Source organism: Pezoporus flaviventris, unplaced genomic scaffold (assembly GCF_033815535.1).
Source record: "Pezoporus flaviventris isolate CSIRO_AGI_PZ_B2104156 unplaced genomic scaffold, CSIRO_AGI_Pfla_v1 ptg000054l, whole genome shotgun sequence".
NCBI classification, from domain to species: domain Eukaryota; kingdom Metazoa; phylum Chordata; class Aves; order Psittaciformes; family Psittacidae; genus Pezoporus; species Pezoporus flaviventris.
The window spans coordinates 2,920,860-2,947,307 of record NW_026892602.1 but is presented as its reverse complement, the minus strand read 5'-3'; the positions used below and the strand labels follow the sequence as shown (position 1 = coordinate 2,947,307).

At 43.6% G+C, this 26,448-nt stretch overlaps 1 protein-coding gene and 1 long non-coding RNA gene across 3 annotated transcripts in view; both read left to right on the top strand.

Moving 5' to 3' along the window:
• The window catches only part of IRX6 (iroquois homeobox 6), a 163,216-nt gene that overhangs the window by 5,181 nt on the left and 131,587 nt on the right, over nt 1-26,448 (top strand). The window lies entirely within an intron of this gene.
• Nucleotides 16,202-18,965, top strand: LOC133277211 (uncharacterized). Its single transcript, XR_009746119.1, has 2 exons — nt 16,202-16,662; nt 18,766-18,965. It is a non-coding gene; the product is annotated as an uncharacterized LOC133277211 (long non-coding RNA).

Genomic DNA, 26,448 nt, shown 5'->3' with positions numbered 1-26,448 from the left:
GAGAGATGGGAGATTATCCCGCCTGCCCAGGACTACCCTGCAATCTGTCACGCCAGCAAGATATGTATCGCAAATCTCTCCAAATATAATCTCCAGGAATCATATTCCGAATACTGTTTTGATTAAAACACAGAAGATTGATGGAGAAGTAATACCGGGAGCGGACCCTGTGAGCGCCCAGACACTAAACTAACGGGTTCGCCTGTGTCTGTGCAGGACAAATTCAGCGTCTCTAACGCCACGGTAAACATACTTTAACCATCTTCTGCCCGGGCTCTGCTGCGAGCTGGGCTTTCCAATGCCGATGAGCTCTGTGGGTTGAGCTCGGGCTGTCCGCCGGGCGCTGAGCCACCGTCTGGCGGAGAACTCGCGCCGGCTCTCGGGATGGCGCGGGGAAATATGCCCGGAGGGGGTGGGGAAGCGCCGGCGGCCAGAGAGAGCTCCCCGCAGACCTCGCGCTCAGCCCGCCCTTGGCGAGGCGCAAGGTGGCAGATCCTGGAGCTAGGAAACGGCCGGAGAGCAGCATTCACCTCACCGCCCCATTCCGTAATCAAGGGCTGGGGCTACCCCTTTCCAGCTTCCCCGCATCGCCCCCAATTAGCCCCGCAGCGGCGGGGTCCGGGGCGGCGATGGTGAGAAGTTTCTAAGCAGGAGCTGCCGTGCCCGTGGCCCGCTCCGGAGTGGCGGGGCCGCGCACACACACCCCACTGCGCCCGCTCAAAAGCAGCGCGGCCGCGGGGCCGCCGCCGCGCTCCCTAATGAACTTTTTTCAGAGGCAATTACGGACTCGGCGAGGGCAAGAGGCCGCGATGAAAAGGCGGCTTTGTGCGGCCGAGACGGCGCGGCTCCCAGGGCACCCGGCCCTTCCTGCGGCCCCGCGGTGACCCCCCGCGCGGCCCTGCTCCCCGCGGGGGCAGCGGCCCCAGCGCCCGGCCCCCGGTCAGCGTAGAGACGGGCTGGTGGTGGCAACGAGCGTCGTGGAGCCCGGTTTATCAGCCGGATTCACGAAGCGGCCCCGGCACCGGAAGGCAGAGGTAACAGGGATTTCCCCCCTCCCCCACCCTGCCGGAGGGGTTTCTGCCCCGCTTCCGTCCCCGGATGAGCTCCTGTGGCTGGGTCCTGCTTTACCGTTGATGCACTCAGTAAACGGACCACCGAGCTGGCTAAACCTGATTAAATACACGCCGGAGACACGTGAAATGGTGGGCTTCGGGTGCCTTCAGTAGCAGCTGGGCGGAGAGGAGGAGTGGAAGCGCTGGGCAATAACCATCTTTCAATTCCTGCTACACCATCTCGCCACCGGTTCTGTCCTCCTCCACCCCTAGTCCTCGGTCACCCGCTCCACCCTCCTCCACCCTCGGTCAGCACTTCTCTCCTTCCCAGTCCCCCGAGCGGCACAAAACACGCTGGTTTTCCCCTGGGGAGCGTGGGAACCGTTCGGACTCATGATGAGGTCTGGACGACACAAGGAACCAACTAGATCGGTGCTTCCCACCCTTGTGGAGCACAACCCTCCTTTCAGGAGCACAGCAGAGCAGACACCTCACGTTATTCCCGCAGCAGCAGCACATGAGAAGAGTGGCCTGACTCTGAAAATGTCTAGGGCCCCATGTCCCTAGCTGGCTGCTCCTCTAGTGTCTTGCAAGCAAATGTTCTGGCCCCTACACACAGGTTTCCCATCCCACATTAAAGGGATGGTTTTTACCGGCTTTGCAGCAGTAACCCGCTTGGAGATCCTTCTTCAAAGGTGGCTACAGCAGAAACTTTAGCATTATGGGTCTATCGAGGTTATGGAGAAATGGATTGGAGCAAGTAATTCAAAATCATCTCAAAAACTGCCCAAGCAGCTGTCTGGCCAGGTGTCATTTCAGGATCAAAGCATCTGTTAGGGGAGAATAATTTTTGCCATTGTATTGCTTTTTTTTTTTTTTTTTACCTACTGTTCATCTGAAAATAAATTACAGGCTAGAGCAGGTGGATACCATTCTGGAATGATTTAATGATTTATTTAATCTGGATTCTGTTTCAATCTACTTAGCAGGATGAATACTTTTTTTTTAGCCTGAATCCAAAAGCTGTGCTTTTCATCTCGAGAAAATACTCTAATACACTGCTCTGCTGCTGTCAAGGTGTTCTCACTGCTGTTAGTAACCCAGTGGTACTGCTTGCCCAGCTGAAGAGCCTGAGGAGGAAACCTCAAGAAAACAGAGCAGGGGATTTCCATTTTCTCTTCTTCCTTGCTGTCTTCCTAGTGCTTTAGATGTTCTCTGCCCTTCCTGGGACAGTGCCTGGGTAGTACAGTAACTGACTAGCATTCAGTCCCTACCCTTTAAATCTCGGTATGTGCAGGTTTAAGAACTCAGACCACTGCTCTCTGGCTTTCCCTCTTGTTAGGACAGCCTTATGTACCCCTGACTGGGAGAGCAAGCAGGGCCGTGGAACCTGAGCAGAGTCACAGACTTTGGCTGCAGACACCTATGGATCTACTGACAAGAAATGAGGCCAGGAGCAATTCCAGGGACATTCACCAAGGCCAGCACCCCATTCCTCAGCGTGCACACCCTAACAGAAGACTGTCCTTCTTGAGCAGAGCAGACACAGTTTTGCTAAAGAGGAGTTATCAAAATCATTGGCCACTTACTCAGATGTGACTTTCTGAGGTTTGGTTTCAGCTGGAATGAGAGATTTTATGGGAGAGATACTCTCAGGACCTGTAACATGCTGCAGTTCATGAGACAACTCCCCACACAGCTGGGTTTGGTGTGCTGGTTACACTGGGTGGTACCACAGACACAGACAGAATGCTTTTAGACACGGAGGAAGGTTACAGCATATCAGAGGGGCTGTGGTTGCCACTGCCAGGATGTTTCCAACTCACATGCCTGTGTTTTTTAGCTTAATGGACTAAATTAAGGTAAACAGGCCTTAAACTTGCTTTACATCCATCAGACTCAGTATGTGAACAGCAGAACCAGACTTTTGAGGGGTTTGTTTTTTAACTCGTCACAGCTCTAAGCGTGAGTTTGTTACTGAACAAGACTTGAGTTTATGCCAAAGCACCACCTCATTCATGGAGAGGTACATGTGGAAGAATTCCTGCGTTACCAGACAAGGCATCCAGGTTGGTGAACCTGACATCCAGACTGCCTGGGGTGGCAAAGGAGGGACTCAGTGCCATCAGGCTGCTCAGGTTTCCTCTACACAGACCACATGAGGTAATGGGTTAGGTGCACAAGGACAATGGCCAGTCAGCAACCTGATTCATGCTTCCAAGTTAAATCTTGTTTGACCATGTGCTTCATAGCTCTGTATCACCAGCAGATTTATTCCGGGAAAGTCTGAAAACCTGCTCAACATGCTCAGCTGGTAAAAGAACAAGTGCTCCATGTACTGCAGGAGGATAACTCACTGCTAGCAGGGCTTAGACCTTCGTGATGACACCCTCTTGCAGTGTGCATCGTAGCAGACCTTTCCTGGAGCTCAGTACTGCGTGTAAAGCATGTGTCCCTGAGGCTGTGGCTGTGGAGCAGCTCCCCAGAAGGAAAAGTGGGTCATTTGTTCTACCCTCAGGACCACAGGACAAACAAAGCTCTTTTGAGAAGTATCACTGGCAGCAAAGCTGTGATTATATTAAGAATGGACACTTCTCCTGCAGCACTGTATCAGCAGCAACCCACCCTGCTAGCTCACGATCCAAAAGCCAGCAGCAGCTAAGGCGGGACAGCTGATATTCTCTTCAGTAATAAGTATCCAAGAGAAACAGAAGCAGAAATATCAGCTCCTGTGAGATGTGGTATCAGCCCTGGCCAGGTCCCACAGCCTGACCACTACATAACCACCACCACCACACTGCTTTGTATTTATGAGCTCTCTCCTTTCCGTGTAGAGGAAAAAAATTCTGAAATTGCCCAAAGCCACTGGGGAGTGAGGAGATGAATGAAGGAGTCTTTGTGAACCACTGAAGCAGGAAGAAAAGACATGAACAGCCCATACTGCTAAAAAACTCAGTGTTGAAATTCTCCTGGAGCAGCAACAGTTCTACTCTCCAGCCATCCCAATGGCATTTATTTGCCTGTTCCCTCCCAAAGAAAGGCCATAAGCACAACAGAGTAACCCTGCTGTCAGAGGGGACAGTGGTACCACCGACTTTCAGCTCCTTTACACTGTCATTACTACTTTTACTTCAGCAACTTCAGTATCAGCAAAGTGTTTCTGTGATGTTACCATTTAAAAGAAGGAAACGGATGCAGCACCCACATCAGCAGGTTCCTATTAAGCAGGTGTTTCTGCACCAAACCCTGACACACCATAACCTAAGTGACCACAGGATGAGAAGCAGTGGCACACTGCAGCACACACATTGTCAGAAGAACGTAAACCAACAGTGTGAAAATCTCTCCACTAACTGGGCTATAAAAACAACCACCAGCACAACTGAAAGCAGAAGCTGTCTCATCTTCAGGATCAGTTCCTTTTGCTCCTTTCACTGCTTCCTCTTCCTCTGAGGCCACACCAGTGACCCCTCGTGCTTACTCCAGGACAGGAGCCTCAGTGAAGGGGGGCTGTTCGTTGCAGACAGAACTGCCTCCTCCTCAATCTTCCTGAGCTCTTTCTTCTAAGGGCTACACAATCAGGGGCATCCCACAGACCTCTCTGCAAAGGTCTGTTGGCTCAAGAGCTCAGCAGCATTTACCACCAGTGCTGAGCATCAAGTATGATTTTTAAATCTCTAGTTGATATTGCACAGAGATACAGAAAGCTAAAGACTTTTACACAAACAGCGCAATTAGGGAAAGGTAGAAAACAATAGTAGGTAAAAGTTAACACCCTTCAGGACAACATAATGTCTATAGATAGAAATAATTTCTTAACACGCATGTTAAATTACTGATTTTTCTATCAGATACTCCTGTATTAAATATTTCCACGAACCTCCAGCACTTAGAGTAATGTAGATAAGGGAGTAATAGCAACTTTAGCAGATTGAAAGGTACCTTCTACAGGCAGGACTTCCAATTTCCAGTTTCTCACTGCCTGTCAGAGCAGAAGCACCTTCTGCTTCCATTTCATTGTACCCTTACTGACTGCAGCTCAGTGAGATGCTATATTCAGGGGCACATCTGCCCATCGAGGACTACAATTTACCTGTAGAAAAATCAATTGCCAGTAAAACCCTTCAAGCATCCTTCAGATTTCAGAAATGGAACATACATTACTCTTCTCCCTGAACTTTCCCATAAAATATTGGCTTACTCAGTATTCTGTGGGAGGAAATTAATAAAATTTGTCCTAGTTCCTCTCTATTACAGCAATAATATAACCTCATTTTCTCTTCATGCACATTTAAAACTCAGGCTACAAATATAATACATGGTACTCCATAAATGAAGCAGATGTAATTACAGTGTGAGCATCTCAGGGACAATTGTTCTTAAAGCACAGCTCCAAAAGAGAATAACGAAGATGATCTCTAGGTTGCTATCCTGAGGCTAGCTGGGGTCCCCACACCTCCAGCTCCTCTAAGCATGGCATTAAGATTGGTCTAACTCACAAAGGCTCATAAACATAATTTTATAAAGGCTGAGGACAACCAGGACTCAGCAGTGACCCACTGATCCCCACTTCTTGGTAGCTACATGCTCTCTTCCACCAGAGATGCCCAAGTCTCAAGCTGAAGGCTCTCTGGAGCGTGATGCCGTACTTGCTGCTTACTGCCCCCTTCATAGCTGCCAGGTCAGGCTGACATAGCCAGTATATCAAACCTCTAAGAGTGATTACAAAATTAGCCTTATTCAAATTCAATTCAAAATTGAATTATTAGTTATGCAATTCAGTGCACTATAGTTTTTTTGCACTGCAGTTTCCTAAGCTTCACTGACATGCAGTACTCATGCCTCCTGGAAAAACTAGTGGATTTGTCCTTGACTACTGTATGGATGTCACCAGAGCAGCAGTGCACATACCTAAATTTCAGGTCTGTGTTTTTGCTTATGGCAGTCCAAACAGCCTGGTTGTGAGTGCAGCAGTCTGTGAAGGGATCCTGAACGTAGTGTGTCGCATGGTGAGTTCCCACAGCCTCTCCCCAGGGAACAGCGTACACTATTTGGTTTCAGAACGCATTGAGTTTTGTTCTGCAGCATAAAACATTTGGCCTGATTTCTTATGGAAACAAAGCTCCTATAATCACTGTGGGGGAACACAAAACATCTGCCTACCATTGCATAGTTTCTTCGATTGACTGGCGTATCTCAGCCAGTCCCCAGCATGAGAAGGTGTGTGCTCTGACCTCCATATCAAATAAATGGAGGAAAAAGTTTCTCCCATCAACCAGAAGAGTTTTAGAGCTGTCCTCCTTGAACAGCCTGGAGCAGCCATGCTCATGAGTCAAGCAACACGCTGAAATGCCACAAGTCTAGAAGATTAATCCGGCCTCAGGGTTAAACTCATCCCCTGTGGTCACTTGAGCTGTTTAGGAGCAGCATGTTGGTTTCTTTTTACTCCTGCACGCAATTTCTATGACTGATCACACAAGTCACAGCAGTGATGGGCACTGGTGAAAACACAACCCAAAAGATATTTTTATACAAACCTGTGATGTGCAGTACAGGAGGTATATATACTTTAAAGGACTAAGATGATTTTTCAACAAGAATTAATTGAGATAGAAAGTAGGGGAAAGACAAAGGGGAGCAAGAAATGAAGCCCCCCCCCCCCAACCCAGAAGGTATAATGAAATCTCCACGAGAGCTCACTCATTTTCTTTCAGCCTTTCAGCCAGGTACACTGACATGTCTATAAAGCTCTGCTAGTGATGGTTATTAGTCCAAAGCCTGGATCACAACTTTAGCTTATATAAAGTGGAGTGAAAATCTAGATATTTTCCTTCATAAGATGTCAAGAGAAGCTAGCATGACCTGACGAATTCCCTGCTGCAGCTCACAGCAGGTTAAATTGCATGCTGGCAGCTCTAAGCCCAGTTGCACTGTCTAAAGAAAGCAGCACTACACAGAGGTCCCGCTTGGTACACTGCAAAGGATATGAGTTGTTTGCTCTGAGGTATGGTTTCAAGAGAGTTGTTTGGGTTTAGGAGCAATATACAGGTTTATTATATTGATAAATTACTCAATTTTTCCTGCTTGAGTTGTTGGAGACTGAGTGACCTGACAGTAAAACTGACTCAATATTGCCACTTGACTCTTACTGATGTCTTTTCCCATTCACCTTCTATTTGCATAAATGAGAAACAGAAAGAACCCCCTATTCCTTAAGAGAATCACATGGGATTCCCTGGGGAAGGTTGATAGATGTTTCAAAAACACATCTCCCTAGGCTCAATTCAGGGACAAATTCTATCACAGACCCCTGCTCAGTGACGCTGTAGAGATGCCATTCTGGCAGGGTTGGCTCAGGCACAGGTTTGACACTTTTAACACATCGAGTTTATGGGGAGGAACAAGTGAGAGAACATTACATTTTAATTTTGGTAATTAACCTTTCAAAAAACATGAGACCTATAAATACCTAGTTATAAACCCAAATATATAACTATAAACCTAAATCTATACCTGCGCCTAAAAAGGGCATTTTTATAAATTCAAAGAACTATGAAGCTTTATTATGATGGAAGGGACAAGAACAATTATTTCTAAAAGGAAAACCAGAAAGACTGCAAGCACATATCACAGGGTTGCAGCTTGGGGGTTTGTATCACTGTTGTAATATTCCACGGCTGCGTTTCACTTTCCATATTTAAAATAAAATAATAGTTAAAGGCAAAAAAATCCTACCAACCAACCAACCAACCAACCAAAACTGAGGACCATTTTTTTGTTGCTAAGTTTCACAAGGAAAAACCCCAGTGAATATATTAACATGAGCTTCACATAAGTGAGACTTTCACCAGGAGGTGAGTTTGCCAGGGTGAACCCAAAAACTTCAGAGACTCTTTCTTAGAAATCGGATCACCACCATAAAATTCTGGTAGTTGACCCTGATTTTTCCAAAATTTAAGACCTTCCAAATTGAGATACATGGTACTCACTCCCATCTTCTAGAAAAATCTTGTGCAATAAAATGGAGGATGAAGATAAGCGATTAATTCCTAGTAATCTTCAAGATTCATATTTTCCTGTTCTGTGCACTCTACAGTACTGTTATATATATACACTTCTGTTTAATTTTATCAGACAGTTCCAAAGTCATAAAAGAAATTATAAGTGCCTTTATAATTCACAGGATTTCTCCCCCATAAGATGTTTCTCTTCTTTTTGTTTATGTTATAGGAGGAAACATCAATAGTACAAAGAAATGGTGCCACACAAAAGAGCTTACCCCAAAAGAGCTGCCTCAGAACAACAAAAGAAATGACCAGAGGAGAAAGCTTGGCAAGGGGATCCCCAGTGGAAAGAAGTGAATGGAGTTTTACACACACATGGAGTCTTACATTTTTTGATAACCAGAAATCTGATCTTTTACTGCTTCTTTAAATTCAAGTTTTCTCATCTAGGAATCCTCTCTCCAGTTTATACCAGCATTTGGAGCAAACATATTGTTTTCCTTTGCTGGTCATAGGCATGGGATGCAGGGAAGGTAGGCTCTGCCAGCCCTGCAGTCCTTATGTTCAGAAGGTCACCTGGTTTAAAAAACAAACCAGGATTTTAAAAACAAACCCCAAAGCTGTGCATGTCTTCCCATGACATTAGCTTTGTCCTGATCCAGTTCGCTGTGTGTGTACGTCACATACTTGTGGAACAGATGAGTTACAAGCATTGTGACCTATAAAACCAGCAGAAGACAGGAGGGAAATAACCTGCGTTTACTTTCAGATTTATAAAAAATTAGTGTTTCTGGATAAACCAGGAATGGAAGAGACTGGCCCAGTACAGAAGTTTTGGCTGTTTCTAACTCCTTGGAAAGTCTGCAATGAGATGAAAAAGATTCAGAAGACAAGACACAAACCATGTCAGGCACTGATATACTAAGGGGAATGAAACAAGTGGACCCTTTGATCGCCTTCACTTTTTTTGTCCTAAGAAATAAACCCAAGACCCCACAAACTATTGTTTGATGTGTAACGTATTTCCTCCTCGACACAGGTGGTCTGACAAACACCTGAACAGTCACAAACTGCATATCCGTAGTGGACAGACCCCCTGGGCTCAGAGTTATCTCCAGGAATTCCTACCTGTGAGATAGTCTGTCCCACTGTACTGAGACCCAGGAGCTGTCTCCTCCACAGAAGCAGATTGTCCTGGCAGCCCAGCAGCTCTCAGTCTTTCCAGCCTTAAATCCCTCCTAATAAATCTCCAAGTGAGAAAAAGCAGCCACCTTACAGCAAAGCACCATGACAAGGATACCAGCAGAATTCCAGGCTCCTATTTTGGAAGAAGTCTTGAAAGATTAAAGAGCACAAGCACCAACCCTCTCCATACAGCCTAAGCAAAAAAGAGATGGAGAATATGGCTCACTTCAGCCTTTACTCCAGCAAGGAGATAGGATTTTCTGTAGTTTGGCTTGGTAACACCAAAGAGATGTCGCAGCTGCAGAAGGGTTCAGCATTAACTATATAAGACCACCCATGATGTGGCCAGCTTCATCCTGTAGCCATCCTTTTGCTGTTTACTAAGTGGACTGGGTTAAAGCCAACACAGATGTGCTGCACACCACTGAGTACTGCACGGACAGCTCCTTGAGGGGCTGGATCAGTTCAGCTGAACTGAAAAGGAGAATAGAAGTGACACAGTGCATCACAGCCGGGTACCAGAGCAAATCTTGACAGGCCAGAGGAAAAGCAGGAAAATGTGAACAATAAGGAACACATTTGAACAGAGGCGTAATTAAGCACTAGATCAGATGATCAGAGGAGATGGTAAATTCTCCATTTCTGGACACCTGCAAATCAAGACCAGGTGTCTTTATAGAGGACATATTCCAGCAGTTCCATCCAGCTGCCAGAGCGTCATCTGGCCCATGATGTATACCAGGAGCAGAAGCAGAGAATCTGCCTGTCCTTCCTTGCCTTGAAATACTCATAAAGGAGCATTATCAGCCCTCTTTGGGAAATCAACTTTCCTTAATCCCAGGGTATATACTTTTTAGAACTTTGGGGGGATTTAGGGTTATTTTTTACCTGTCATTCAGGGACCGTCATGCATATTATAAAAAAGCAGCACTCCACACTCATATGAGTTAAGTAAGGATTACTCTAGAAGGCAAGTATTGCCAAGTAGTTTCCATTTCAACCTGTGTGTGCGGTTTGATGGACATTTTTGCGAGTATTGTAGCAAAAGCAAATAAATGGGAGGACTATCTGTGGAAACAATGGTGATAAAGCACATAATGAAAAACCTGAAGGAAAGCAGGTTTTGACAGTGTACTTTTGCCTATTGGCCCCGGAGTCATATTTAGCCATGCAGGGAAAGAAAAACACAAAGACCTAACTGGATTGTTTACTGCTCAGACATCAGCCTATTAAAATCCCCCTTGTTACTACAGCAATAGTACATATTTAGAGGGATTGTGGCTGATTTTGATCAGCCATACCAAGCCATGCCTCAACCCATTTCATACTGATTAGAGTCTGGTCGTATTTTAAGTGTCTACGAAACTATGCAAATGGAATCTGTACCAGAAAATCAGATTGCCAGATAATTGACCATTAATCTTTGATAAAAGTTTAAAAAAAATTAAAGCAATCAGAAATCAGCTTAGCGTACAGTCTCTTGGGCCTTATTTTGGTCTAGTACGTCTGTACGCTAAGCTGATTTCTGATTGCTTTAAGTTGTAAAAATTGCTTTTTAACCCACGGATATCAATGAGATTGCACCTGGTGTAAGTCGGGGCTGAATTTGATCTGCTGTGTGCTTTAATCACAGTATATTTTTGTTAAAACCTAGTATTTGTGTGGATCTGTGGATACTGATTTGTTCAAGCACACTGTAATCTCCCCTTAAGCCCGTCAGAATACAGCAGGTTAATAATGCTGTAAGTAGAATCCAATTTATTCATAAAACACCGGAACGCTTTAACCAAACTGTTCTTTTGTGGCGGGCCCCCTCCTGCCTGGTTGCAGCAGACAAAGGCTCCTGCTGCAGCCGGTAGGAAAGGGGCAGAATAACAATAGCAAGACGTCTGCCATGCTGTCCATCCGTCTGTCTGTCTATTGGGCAGGCAGTTACCTCTCCATCTACTGTTTCACAGAACCAAAGGCACCATTGTGCCCTGCCCTGCAGTTCATGGTACTTGCCTTGGGATCTAACTACGGCTCCATGTCCATAACTGTTATTTTGATAAGTGCTCCAACGTTCTGGTGGCAGCAGGAAAGCATAATCCTATGACAACGTTCCAGCCCATTAACATTATCTTTTAGTTAGCATATACAGCACTTGCTGGGTGTTTACTTGAATTCAGTGAGTAAAACTTCCTCTCCTCTGTGACCAAGTAAATACAAATCCCCCATGCTTTAGGGGGAGTTAGATTTGTTTTGCATGGACTTAAGAAAAGCAAAGCATTTTCTATTTAAAGCCTCCCTGTGCAAACTGCTACAGCCCATGAACTTTGGGAAACTCTCCACCTGCTTGTGATCCCTCCTCTACCAGCTACAGGAGCCCTTGCCAGGAATCAACAGCCATATCGTATTTGGTGTCACCTCAGTACAGGGCAGAGATGATCTTACAGCCAAGGACGCTATAGTCCAAGTAAGAAAAGGAAGACAGAATGGCGGAGACAGGCATCCGCCTTAACAAGGAAAGAATGAAACCATACTGACCTAAATGACGGAACTACCAAAACCACCACAAAGCGTTTCCGGTCGAGGGGGACACCCAGGTTACCTCTAATTAAATTATCAAGAGGGGGTGGTTTATTATGGAACTTTGATTTTTCATTAAGCTGGATTTTAAGGCATTAACCAAACGTGTACAGTCCTGTGCTGCTCATTCATATGCAGGGGCAGAGAGCTGCTCACAGGCTCATCCCAATCTTGTGCACCCATCCTCCTTCCTTTTCTCGTGAGGTGGCTGAAAATGGCCACACAACAGAGAGTGTTGTTCACTTCTTCAGGCTATTTACTATTGCCAAGCCACAAGATAATTCTAGAGCTCCCCCCTGCAATCCTGCCCAAGGCTGACAGTACCGCAGCCGCCTGTGCCCACACCCTCAAAGAGCAGGTACCAAATCTGCAGAGTTACCCTTGCAAACGCAGGAGCACACTGCTACCTATAGCCTTTCCATTGTCCCTGGGGATGGGAAAACCAACCAACCTGCAATGAAGGCTTCAGATTCATCCAAAATCAAAAGCTTTAGATAAAATGACTGGTTAAGATAATTAATAAATTGAACAGACTACTGTGAAGGAGGTCCATCATTCAGTGTGCTCTAGGATTCCTAGAAAATAAGCCACCCAGCATGCAGTGAAAATATATATCCAAAATCTATATCCTGCATTACAGAGGTGGCCAATCCAGATGCTCGTAACATTTTCTCCGAGGATAATGCAGTTACTTTGCTGATGTGATGAAATTTCTGCAAAACCCAGAAATCCAATCACCTTCAACCCTAGGGATGTTGCAGCAATTAATTTTGCCACAAGCTGATAGAGATCCAAATGTTATAATACTGTTGCTACGGCTATACCCAACCACACCGTCACCCATTCAGCATGGGTAAACACAGTACGCAGTGAGCAACAGAAACTCCATGAAGTGGTACTTGGGATGAACAATCCAGAATTTCTCTTGGGTTAAGACACTTGTGTAAATCATTTTTGCTAGTGTAGACCAGCAACAGCTTTGAGAAAGATATGTTTTTGTGTGTGCTTGAAAGTAAAAAGAGAACAGAGGCCCCAGTTACTTGTTATCACAACGCAGCTCAGTGATTCCTTGGGGTACCAGCCTCCCCAGTAAACACCACAGTGATGTGGGAGGAGCTGCTGGGAATGGTGTCTGGAGAGATACAGCCCATGGTGGGCTCCAGTGCTGGGCCTGAAGGAAAGTCCAAGTGCAGAACTATAGCACTGGCATTGTCCAGCGATGGACAGAAGGAGCCCTGATCATACCAGTGCTGCATATTGCAACAGTGACCGGTATGGTGCCATGCGACTCTATCAGTGAGTGCCACAGAATGGCACCAGTATCAAGAATGAGCTGAAAATATCAAAAGGTTCATTAGAGAGTATGTCTGGTTTCCAGAAATGCTACAAAATACAGACTTTGGAGGATAAGTGTGCAGCTCCAAAGTAAAGAGTCCTTATCACCTAGGAGTTATCAGATTTCTGTCTATGTTTAAATCGATTTTTAAAAGAATTGTACCATTACAGGCATTTTCCAGAAGCATATTCCTGTGTGCACAACAAAGACTAACAGGGAAAACACTGTCAATACTCCTGTGACCTCAATGCCTCCGTGTGGCCACTGATTTCAAACCACTCTTTCCATTCCCATCAATATGACAATCATATCCCAATTCTGCTGAACTTCTCTTTTCACCGTCATAAAACTGTCTGCAATTTTATAATACTTGGTCTACGCACACCAATAGGAGGTGAATGTCCTGTTGATGATTTTGCAGTGCTTACATGGCTGAATAAACTATAAACTAGTGTAAATGAGATGATTCAGCGAGAAACAAGGCAATTCAAAACTGAGGAGAATGGACAATGTCCATCTAGTTCAGCACAGCTCACCTCAGTATAACATCACTTTCTGTAATGGCAACAACCTTGTTGCGCTTTACCTTCCTAGACTAGGGGTGGTACATTTGGGCAGGAGTAACCCATGGCATCTTTTTTATTTTTGCAGCAAAGCTTCTTTGTTTCATAAAAATTCAAAGGGACGAATCGTCTCCACCCTCTGGCATATGGCAAAGATCAAATGGGTAGTTTCTGCTGGCCACCTGAAAATTGGTTGTAGGAATTCACGAGCCTCCATGCACAGGGCATAGAAGTCCATCTCCAAGTGCTCAGACACAGCAAAAGTAACCCTCTCTATGTGGATGGAAATGTTACCACACCCACAGAGTCAAGGCTGTTTGTCCTCGAGTATTGATGAGCAATTCACAATTCTGCCCTTCCAGTATAAGGGCAAAAAACTTAAAAAATTACTCCCAACTGATGAAGGACTATAGAATCACTGCAGTGAAGCTTAAGAGGCTTCAGGATTGTCGGGGAAGCATTCCTGGATTAGCACTGCGATTTGACCCGAATGGTTCAAACTTTCAAAATTTTCACAAGGAAGTGAAAATTCCTACTTGGTTGATTGATGAAGATGAATATGCTGGCTCACCCCTTGCCTTTGCCAGTAACCCAGAGGTACATGGTGATACCGGGAAATAAAGGGTTAACATTGTGCCTGCTTGCTTAAGCAGTCGCTGTGCTTGGTGAAGCAGAACCGTAGGAGTCAAAGTTGCTAGAACGGTGAAGCAGAATTGTAGGAGTTACAGCTGCTAGGCAGAATTGTAGTAGATCAGATTCATAACTTAACATTTAAGACATTCTTGTTTAAATAGTATCTTTAGAAAGAAAAGGAACAAAAGATAGAGTAACAAAATTTGCAAACTTGACAAGTTTCTACTTTAAGATACATAAAACCGGCTTGTACCGAACCTGAAGTTTGGATAGGAGCCGAAACCCTATTGAGTCTGCGTGAAAGCAAGAGGTTTCTCGCGGTGATGAAGAGGAACTACAGGCCTTCATCCTCACGACCCCCTAACGATCACCACCAGGAGGCACTGCGCAGGTGCAACCAATGGGACAAATGCCAGAAAACTAATTATAATACTAGACAGGAATAGGTTTTGCATATGTATTAGGTGTGAAGCAATCTCATGTTTAGGTAATCATTCTATGTAATATAAAAGAACTGAGTGCCAAAGGGGGGCGTGCATGCTTTTGGAGGAGCAATCCCCATGCGCCTCAGTACTGAATAAAGCATACCTACCTTACAACTCTAACGAGTTGTGGAATCTATCCACATATCAATGGGACTGAAACTTCTCCCCACCTGCTACTGCAAGACCATGGAAGTAGAACAACTATTGGCAGAAAGCTTTGTTAGAGAAGGGGGAAAACATGAGACTATAAAGTGAAATTTTACAATCACAGGAAAAGGTTGTCTGGATTTACATAGACCTCCTTGGCACTGAATACGTTGACAATTGACCATAACTGTTTGGAGAGAAACAAGCTGCTTGGATGCTGGCAGCAAAAATGCTGTTTTATCCAGCTCCTACTGTGCCAGGCTCCTCCACCCTCTCTCAGAGCAGCATTTAGACAAATGCCAACATTTTAAAATTAAGTGGGCCCATCATTATTAATTCATTTGGTATTCATTGTAACAACATTAATCATGGTAAACTGCAGCAGCTTTATTACACATGTAATGTGTACTTTCCTAGAATTCCCCTGTAAAATCTCTCACATTGCTAACAATGTAAAGACAATGACACATTACAACCAAGCAAAACAATAATAAACACGCAACTTAATAAATCATTATTCTGCCCACAAGTATGTTAAAAAATACATTTGCTTCAAAACTAGAGGGAAAACCAACATGCAATAAGTGACATCAGTGAGTTTGAGGCTTTTGGTTGCAACAAAGAAACAAAACAGCATGCTAATATGACATTTACAAATAATACCTAACCGCAGCCTAATTAACTTATTGTGTGCTTACTAAACTAGCATACATATTATATTAGAAGAGAAACACTTATTTGTTCTGTTGCTAAGAAACTTCAGACATTTGCATATTTAACAAATTGTTAGAGTGTTTTTAACCAGAACCCATCACTATTTATAAAAGACAAATTTAAAACATGAGATCAAAGACACAACATTAATTTTTCTTTTGTCAACTGTCTTTGTTCAGTGGCTCAAAGAAGCAGTTTTATAGCGGCTGATACATAATGAAACATCTGGTATTATTCTCAATTACAGCGGAACACACTAATAGTCAAGGGCTTTTCTTTAACTCTCATACACCAGTCAATGTACTGTAGGGACTGCTCCAGCAGCACATGAAGAACATGCCTTTGAAATCACTGCAGGGGTTTTCTGAGTCAGGAGTTCAGGATCCATCTCTAGAACAGGAATACCACTAACTTCTTTTCTTTTAAAGGCTCCAGGTGTCAGCCAACTTTAACTGATCACGTAAGTTGTGCAAGAGCATAAAATGAAAGCCCAGGGAGCGAAGCAGTGAATAAACCTGAGGGTTCTCCACTAACTAGGAGGTAACAGTGACAGCCAGTGATATGCCGCTGTTGCTTACTGCACCCGTGGATCCTATCTGCTGCAGGGCAATTCATGGCTCCTTAGACATGAATCCAGAGCAGCACTAGGTCACTATTTTACACACAGTGAGCAAGGTTGTTTGCCAGCTCACTGGGGATCAGCATAAAGATTAGCACACTTGAATCCCCTTCTCCTACCCAGTCTACAACAGACACTCACTAACACAGCAGGAGGCATGGGCCAGCACACCGTGTGTGTGATCCCTCAGGCACATCAAATCACTGAGTGCCAGACCCAGAAATGGTTTTGGGGTGCCTCTACCCTGCTCTGCCACTTCCAGCACAGACATATTCTAGGAAGAGCAAGACAAAGAAGGAAAGCAAAGAGACCCTGGAAGGAGATCTGAAAACTCAAGGAGCTGTAGAAAACCCAAGGTAATCTTACATTTGCTATCTCTGAGCTAAAATGGAAATTAATGTTTTATGTAGTTGAAGCTCTCTTCAGAAAACTACTAGAGGGACTGTCATCCTAGAGCTGCTTTTTCCATGTACCAAATGCAGAGGGTACTCAGTTTCTCCTTCCTCCCATAACCAGCCTGTTCTGCCTGTCTTGCTAAAATTTGGGGACCAAGATGTTCCCATGTCCTGCTACATTCTTCAGAACAAGCTAATGAAGCTTGTTCTGAATGCTTCCTTCTCAGTCAGCTAAATACTTAGATTTATCATTTGAAACAAAAAACTCCCAAAGAAAATGTGACAATCAAAATTACTATTCATGAGAGTAAACATAAAAAAATAATAATTCTGCTGAACTGTAGTCACCAACAGAGGTTTTGGGAGGATTTTAAAAAGTTCTGAGAGAAAATCTCCTTTCTGTCAGAGAAAACAGTTGAACAGCTTCAGTACTGATCACATACCAACTTTACTAACTAGAAGTAGCAGGTGAGCAGAGCATGGGCAGAATTTTGAGCTGTGCAAAGCTAAAGATGAGTCTTGTTGAGAAGAGCCACAGCACCAACACCAGGTTTGGATATGACCAACTGCAGCTCTTCCCTGTGCCCAGAGAGCTTTCACCTGCATTTTTGGCAAGACTCAGCTGGTCCCACAGCCATCTCCCTTGGGAGGAGCAGCTGACACCAACAGCTCCCCACCCCAGCTCTGCACTGCATCACACCAACTCCCTTGCAACAGGAAGCACATTTTCCAGTGGCCTCCTCCACAGGTATATGTTACTTCACACCAAGGAGTAGAGTTGAAAGAACATGTTCAAGAAGTATGTGCACATTTTTAAAGCTTTTGTGGTTTCAAGACATACACACACAGCCTAAGGCCTGTAGTGACATCCGACATCCGCCTGCTGAAATTTCAGGCAGAGGCTACTTGACATGACTTCACCTCTGACTCTGCTGGCTGGTTAAAAGCTCAGTTCTTCCATGAGAACATTCTCTGTGCCTCCAGCCCATCACCTATCTGTTAGTTAAGACAAGGTGAACTTAGGCCCAAAAAGCTTATGAGGCTAGAAGGTATCTTCATGGCACACTGACATCAAGCTGTAGTCCAGCTGGGCACACTCATGCTGGCTTTAATCTGCCCAAACAGCAGCCCATAGCTCCAGGTTTTCACTGCTAATAACTAATCTCCCCTTCATCTGTGTCACCACACTTCTGTGGCAGCAGTAGGTACCTTTCATCCATGCAGCCACCCCATGTTACAAGTACACCTAGATGTGTTGCACAGACATATGCTGAAGACTGCAATCGCCAGCAAGGCAGGAGAGTGCTGCCCACAGTCTTCTAATGACAAGTAAACAGCTGATGTTCAGCTGCACTATAGACTGAATATTGGGCATGAAATGGAAAGTGCCTTAATAGAAAGCAATGCCAACAGTCTCTGTGCTTAGAACACACGAACAGATACAAAGCTTTCACTAACAGCACCAACCACTGCAGTTTCTGTTTGGGGCAGAGGACTCCTGCTGTAGCCAAAACCATCTCTTATATTCTACTGGGATGCAAAAGGGGACTGATGGAGGAATGATCATCTAGGGGAAGTTCTTCTGAAAGTGGTAATAATAACAATAATAATCACAATAACAACAACAATAATAATGTTGGTATGTAAAGACACTCCCAAAAGACAGTCCGTAAACTGTCAAAGCTCTTTTGGTGAAAAGCACTAAGGATCTGCAGTCAGTTGCTACAGGATGGGCTGAGGCAAAATCTGGTTGAAATCCAAAAGGAAAGCATTTGCTGCTTCTCCCAGCTCTGCCTGGTCTCAGGTGTGGAGCTGCTTACTTCTGCAGGTCTCAATTGCTGTCTCTGGCAGTGCAGCCCAAGAGGCGCACAGGGAGTTTCAGGCAACAGCCAAATACCAGGCATGCACTGGACACGCAGCCAAATTCTACCAGCCATCCTTAATGGGAAAGCTACCTCCTTCAAAATGACTTAATTCAAATTTTATTTTACAAACATGAAATACCTCTCTGCTAGAGCACTGCAGCATTTCTAAGCCAGCTGCTTTCTTCTTCGCTTTCTTCAGAAGAATGAAGCGAGTCAAAGGTACACTTTGGGCTTGATGGATGGGCTGTCACTGGTAGTAGCAACACTGTCAGCATCACAGTAACCAGGATGGAACAGACCACTACGAGAAGCTCCAAGTGTTAATTTTGCATTTTCAGTACACAGTATTCAGCACTCAAACACGTCTTGAAAAAATAAAATAAACCAGGTCTATTTCAAGCACGTGGACACAGGAATAATCATCTCCCGGTCATTTGGTAGGGAAAGTAGGTTTCATTTTCCAAAGTGCTTGAATTCCTACCAACTCCTGAGCACTGTGATTTCAGGTAGAATTCTCCACCCACCAGTACCTTACATGAGGGGATAAATTTCTCCTTTTAAAACCTTGCTGGATCCTTATTAGTGCAAGAAAAACAAGTAACTACTGACTTGGAAGCACCTATGGCTCTACCTGTCAATATCCTCTTTATCAGACCTTGAATACAGAATATACATTTCACAGAGCTCAAAAATATACATTTCATAAAATGACCGTAATGTCACGTTTCTGATAGGCCACCATGGGTTGTGTTACCTGTTTTGTTAGGATTCCAAACTCCAGAGATTTTTATTTTTTTTTTTAAAACCTTTTTCTAAAACTCCCATCTGGACACAGAAATAAAGAAATAAAATAAATAAATAAATAAATAAATAAATAAATAAAAGAGCTTTATAATATTTTTGGTTTTAACCCCCCTTAAAGAAGTGGTGATCCACCTTCATCTGCATAATGGATTTGCAGCTCTTTATGACAAACATGGTGTTGGGAGATACCAGCTGTTTAGTTTAAATAAGTTTTAAATAGAATGAGTGACTTACAGTTACAATACTGTGTGGTTTAGTTCACTGCTTGCTTAGCTTTACTTGCTTAGTAGCTACATTTGCTGAAGTCTTAGGCTGCAAAATGTGGACTTTTACTAGCTATACTTTGAGCAGCAATAGAAATAATTTTCATAGTAATTCCTATGTACTTGGTGCAGTGCTGTGTTTCATCTTTAGTCTGAGAAGAATGCTGATAACTGAATGCTAAATGCTGGTGTTTTAGGTGTTGCTAAGTAGTGTTTATCCTAGGTCTGGGACTTTTTTAGCTTCCTACGGTCTGCCTGCAAGCAGGTGCACAAGATGTGCAAACCAGAAGATAAGGAGGCCACAACCCTCAGCAGAAGCTGCAGCTCAACAAGATACGAGTAGTTAATGGCTTGCCTGTGTGGAGACGGAGAAAGAATCCAGTAATGTGTTAGAAGACCCTAGACCAAAACCACCATTGGACTAAAAAAACATGTGAAGAGCATAAATTGGAAGGGTATGGCTGCCCAGTGATTTCTTTGTTTGGGGCCTTCTCCAGAAGCATCCAGCTCAAGTTTCCCCTTCTGCTATACCAGCCAATTATTAGATTATTTCTCCTGGAACTGGACACCTGAGACTGCTATGGGAAACCTGGGGTCATCCTGAAGGAGAAGGGAGCACTACTGGGAGTGAGCATGTGTGTGTGACCGAGGAGTTGGAAGGGCACTCACAGGTGTACTGGAGCTACCCACTGCAAAGAAACTAAGTCCAGCAATTACAGTCTTGATGGTGTCTGTACAACTCCTTGGGTCATGTGCGACTGCTTGGGCAGCAGCTTCCCCATATCACATGGTAAAACTTCATGTAACCTATGTGATTGCATGGCCTGGCTGGGGACAGACACAAAAGCCAGAGGTCTTGTCTGATACTGAAATTCCCCCTCCTGAACCGGTCAAGCCAGATCTCTCTTGCAAGCTCCTGATTATTATAGACTAATTGTTGTTATTAGTCTACAGGCTTCTAATTATTGTTAGACTTTCTTTTGGCGGTTGGGTAGGATGCTGCTACAGCAGTGGAAGAAGCTCTGACGTGTTGTCCTTGCGACAGCGGTGCAGTATACTGCTTCTCAAAAAAAGGGGGGGATGACAAGCTGCATTTAGCCAACTTTCAAAGAAAGCAAAAAAAACCAAACGTCTGTAAGATCAGTATCAAATACTTGGATCCTGACATCCTAGGGTAAGACAAGTGGAGAAAATCTCACAGAGTAAACAAGTAACTCAGGCAAATTCAGATGAGGATATTGAGATGACTTCTGTCAATTTAGTACTTGAGCAAGGAGCGGGCTGCAGCTGCGAAAGGTTTATGTGCAGGTCAGACAGGGGCTGTTGTCAGACTCTTCTGAGGGGCCTGTTCCTTCACTGACCTTTGCTTGAAGCATTGCAGAGAAGTCTTGCCATCACAAAAATTCATCAGTGCACCCACTGATGGGTAAAGAAGGGAAAGTTCACAAGAAAGCAACATGGGAAACTCTGCCACAGGATCCAGTTTGGATGGGTGGGACTGAGGCTCCACCAAAGTGCAAGTGACTGTGGGCACAAGGGTAGCATTATACACTCGCAACATGTACTCACCTCAGTAAAGCCCATCTCACCACCAGCTGGATACAACTCAAATGCACATCCTAAATCTGTGTGGGTGGTTTAATTTATCCTCTCTGAGCTCATGCATAATGCATTTTTAATGGGGGCAGCACTGCAGGGCAGAGCAAAGTGGTGCTGCTGGGTTTTTCCTAGAACTCTCCCTCTTTCCTAGAACTCGGCCAGCTCCAGGGTAATGGCACTAAAGGCTGCACACAGTATTACCAGAAAAATCACAAAATGCTGTTTGAGCTTTCACATTTTGATGCCACACAAAACTGGGTCACTGAAGTCTTGCTTGCATGAGTCCATGCTCACAGTGGCAGAGACAGAGGTTTAAGGAGATGTGAACTCTTTTATATTGTGCACTTTATGTGCGTACTGGAGTAAATAAAAAATCCCTTGGGAGAGTGTGAAGAGAAGGAAAGGCAAAAAACATTTAACATCAAATCTGCTTGGTCATTGCAGGAAAATCGTTGGGCAGTTTTACAGAGGTTCCCTTTTCCCACATTGCCAGCTCTGCCTGTGCACCTCCCCTAGATGACAACAACAACATTGCTGCTCCATCAGCATCGTGGTCTCAGCCAGTTCTCACTCATGCGCAATAGCCTGTCATTTAGACTGTAGGTATTTCACAGGGCCTTGTTTCCCTGAAATACAGATGAATCTTTTCCACACATGACCAGTTCCACAGATGAGTGTCAGGTTTCCTGGCAGAACATTTTGGCTTAAACCCCTTTATAACAGGTTTCCTGTGACTCTCCATCAACCCAAACATATACGAGGATCTGGCTAACATTAAAAATGGAGATGATATAACTTGCAGTCCATATGTGAGGCACACTGAGTGTTGCTGCTCATCAGCCACTATCAGATGCATACATTACAAGGTATTTTAATTGTGACTGGGAAAACTCCGTTACGGAGTGCATGAAGAGTTCAAGGGTTTTGTTTGCTTGTTTTCAATGATGAATGGCTTCTAAACATGATTTACTCAAACTTCCTTTCTGTAACTGTTCCAATCAGGACATTTTTGATCACTTGGCTCTTAGTAAGCAATGGACAACTGGACATCAACAAGACAGAGACAAGCCAGTTAAATCTTCTTGACTGCTTGCAACCAAATGATCCCACTGATCATTTCTCTCTAATCTCCCTATACATTACTCCTCCATATTTTTATTTATACAGTTTATTATGTCATTCAGGTCTCCTGAAGCTTTGCAGTAAAACCGGAGTAAATATAACTATATATTAAATCAATGTATTCAGAGATTATTTGATCATTTCCTTTGGCAATATCACACGTGTTGAACCTAGGAGCTACAAGGAAGAGGATGGCACTTCTTGGTTGGAAATGAAGAGCCATGTTGACATCTAAAAAAATTCATAATGAAACCTTCATTATAGAGACATATATCTCACCATCCATCATCTCCAAACACACAGGCTTGGAAATGAAAACCTGCCTGTGTTTAATTTGATGGACTGAGCATACAGCATTCCCATCCTGCTGGGGGGAGAGGAGCGGCATGTTGTTTATCCACACACCTGAAAACAGACAGGTACATTTTGGACCGTCATCTCACCTCGAAATCCTGGAACCACTTATGTGAAACCAACCCGGAGCCACAAGTCCTTGTTTCCTGTCGCATCGAGGGCTCCATTGTTTGCTTCTGTCAGCGTGGTGGGGAGCTTCAGGCTGTGCTCCCCTCCCAAGCTGTGCAGCATCTGCTACAGGGGTGTTTCCTCTTTATTTATTATTTTCCCCGATTTTCTTTCTAATCTCTGTTTCTTTGTGGTTTCCTGGAGTCGTCTTGACAAAGCCACAGATTCTGTTCCTGTCCTTTATAGCACTGGAGGGCACTGCAGAACACATGAAATTTGTTTCTAATTTTGCCAAAAAGCATTCTTGGGTTACAAATACATGCCAGCAAAATCAGTAGGGCCTATCCTGCTAATGCTGCAAGACAAACAAAGCCAAAAGGAAAAAAAAAAAGACTAAAATACTGCACAAATATTTTTGCACTTCTTTTAGCTTGTGAAATCTTTCCTTTTCCCCCTCCTTTTCCGACATTTTACCCAAGTTAAGCTTTCTGGTATTACATATCTATTTATATTTAGGAAAAAAAAAACAATTACAATACAACTAAATGAGAAGGAACAATTAAGTTTTTGCTCTTCTGCAAGTCCCATATATAAGGAGAGGGGTAGAAATACCTTCAGCCAGAAGCATGTGGAGGATGACTTCCTCCCCAGTATGTCACTGAAACACTGAGTGCTCCAAGCAACTGACCAAAATCCTGATGCTCCAAAGTCAGTTTAAGTTCAAAGAGGGGTCTCAGCTGCATTGCTGCCATTTACATATGCAGTGTGTTTTACAGCAGCTATTTCTTCTCCTCATCACAATTTCCTAAATAATGTTTGCTAAATTATCGAAACTTTGTAACCATGGTAGAGCAAGTCATGGTAGTCTCTCAGGCAGGAAAAGCTGCATCCCAGGGGGTGCAAAGCTGCTGGAGCAGCAAAGCCCTTCAGTGGGGCCAGAAGGAGATGGGCAGCACCACAACTACTGCCCCCCTGATTTCTGCCCCAGGTTTGGAATTCAGGTTGTGCTTCACTGTGGTCTGTATCTGCTGCATCCAAGTGTCACCTACTCATAAGCAGAAACTCCCAGCCTGGCTCAGACTTCACAACTGTAAATGTCAACAGACCAAGGAACACAACTCCAGGTTTATTTTCATTAGTAAGAACACAGTGTCATGGTATTTCAATGCTCTGCAAGTGTTAATTAAAGATCTTGCTATAAGGAGCTTGAACGAACATTTCAGAGCTGGATCCAGCTCTGCAGCTCAGGTTTATCAGATTAAATGTAATAGCACAGATATTCCAGGACCTCCCACAAACCATGGAAGGGACTCTTGTGTTTTCACACTTGCAGAATTTTGGACTAGGTCAAAGTACGCAGCTCCTAATGGAGAACACTAGCTCTGGCCTGGCCTGGTGGTGGTACTGGCCACCAAATGCGCAGCATTGCAGTTAGGGAGCTGGGGCTGAACTAGAGGCGCGTCTCCTCTGGTAACTGGAGCAGCGAGATGGTTCCAGACAAGAGCCATAGCAGTTGTCTCCATCTCATCCACATCCCAAAGTTAAGACTCAATTTCTTACACTAAAACACGTTGGGGAAAATTCAGCCTGAACTACACAAAATTCATCAACTTGTGCAGGATTCCCATTCAAAACTTCACGCATTCGCACAAAATTTCCCTGGACACCAGTGTTCGTGATTCTCCATCTCCATTTAGGAGCAGATCTGAAGAGCGTGCTGCTTTTCAGATTATATTACAGAAATTTTATAGGGCTGAACTGCAAAACCATTTTTTTTTCAGCTGTGTTTGGTCATTCATGTTCCAGCTTCCCCAGTGATCACTCTTGGTGAGAAACTTGCACTCTGCAGACTTGCTAGAGACTAATCTGACTGCTCCACACATGCACGGCAGATCTTGTGCTGTACAAATGTCTTTTCCAATATGGATTATGGGCTAATAAGCTGTATGGTTCTGCAAATCTTCCTGGCCTTTACTTTTTAGCTGTTATACGAGAATCATATTTCCTAAAAGGAGAAACATATGGATTGTATCTATCCAGCACTAGATGATCACAGTCTGCTGTAGAAATGCATTTGGAGAAAAATATAGCCATCTATAGGAGAACTGTGAGAAGAATTGATTTTTTTTTTTTTTTTTTTGAGGTGTTTCTCCTGCTTGGAGTGGAAAATACTGAAAGTCAAAAATTAAAAAGGGTTTGTGTTGGAACAGCTGATGCTACACATTCACTCTTTGTGGCTTTATATCCTTTTAAATTTTTTTTCATTGAACTTGTATGATTTAGAAGTGAGAATGTTATTTCTAAATTCCTGTCTTGAAAACACTTCAGGCTTTTAGGAAAAGGAACTTTTTGCTTGAAACAGTTCAATACCTTTCACCCAAAGCATTTCTCTCTTCCCCTTCCCCTTCCCCTTCAGTCACTACTGCATTTTCAGTTATTTTACACATTGTTTACTGTAAATAATAGAGAAAAAAATCCCCAAGCAACCCACAGACAAGTCTAGTTCTAGTCTCCAAATGACAGATTTAAAAAAGATGTAAATAGAAAGACTTTATCTTACTTTTTTATCAGTAACTACCCATTATATGCAAAGCTTTGCTGGTTCAAACTTTTTATCCTAACTTTGACATAAATATATGCCTGTTCTGCTAACTACTCATCTCAGTTCTCTTATCTGTAACAGAGGGATAATAATACTGCCTATACTTGCCTCAGTGGAGGGAATTAGTTGGTATTTGCATGGATCCTGCCCATATAAAACAGAATGATTATTCCCTTAATGTTGGTATGTCTTCCACTAGCCTTGGGAAGTATCATATGCCTTCTGGCCTCAGAATTAACAAATAGCTTCAGTATGTAAAATGTTTCATTTTGCTATGTCAGAAAGACAATCTACAGTCAACTGGGAAGTTTGCAGAATGGCCAGTGCAGCAGCACGTAAAATCCTAAGGATGCGGTCACAAGATTATAAGTCCAGACACACAAGTTGCTTCATGTTTGAAGTGATCAGTGCCAGACCACAAAACAGTAATTTTGCTGTGTTTCAGTGATACCACCATGTCCAGTCATGTTTGTTCAGAAAGAAAAAGTAATAAATAAAAACAGTAAAAAAAAAAATCCAGTATTTCCCTCCATACTTGCCTAATTGTCCTACTTACTGCATCTCTTCTCTAACAATTTGCTTACAAATGATATCTAATTGTTTTAAATAACATGCAGGTTATCACAATCTGTGTTTTAATATCTGCAAACGGAGTTTCAGCCTGAATTCTGGACACCAAGGTTTTTATCAGTTTATAGCAGGAATGAAATGAAAAATATATATTTTTCATTGATAAACATGATTTGTAAGATGAGTCAAATTAACAATCAATTACACGCTAATGGGCTCTAATCAATACATTAATTTACCTAAAAGGGGGGGAAGATGAGGAAAGATGGAAGAGTAATTTAAAATACTGTTCTGCTGGTACAAAAAAAAAAAAAAAGGCGTATAAAATAAGACTGCACAGCACAGCCCTTTGTGGAAGAATGCAATATCCTCTCTCTTATTCTCTCCCCTTGTTTCTCTGTATGATGTGGCGTGTGTTTATTAAAGAATAAAAGAGCAATTATTACATTTCCAGCCGATT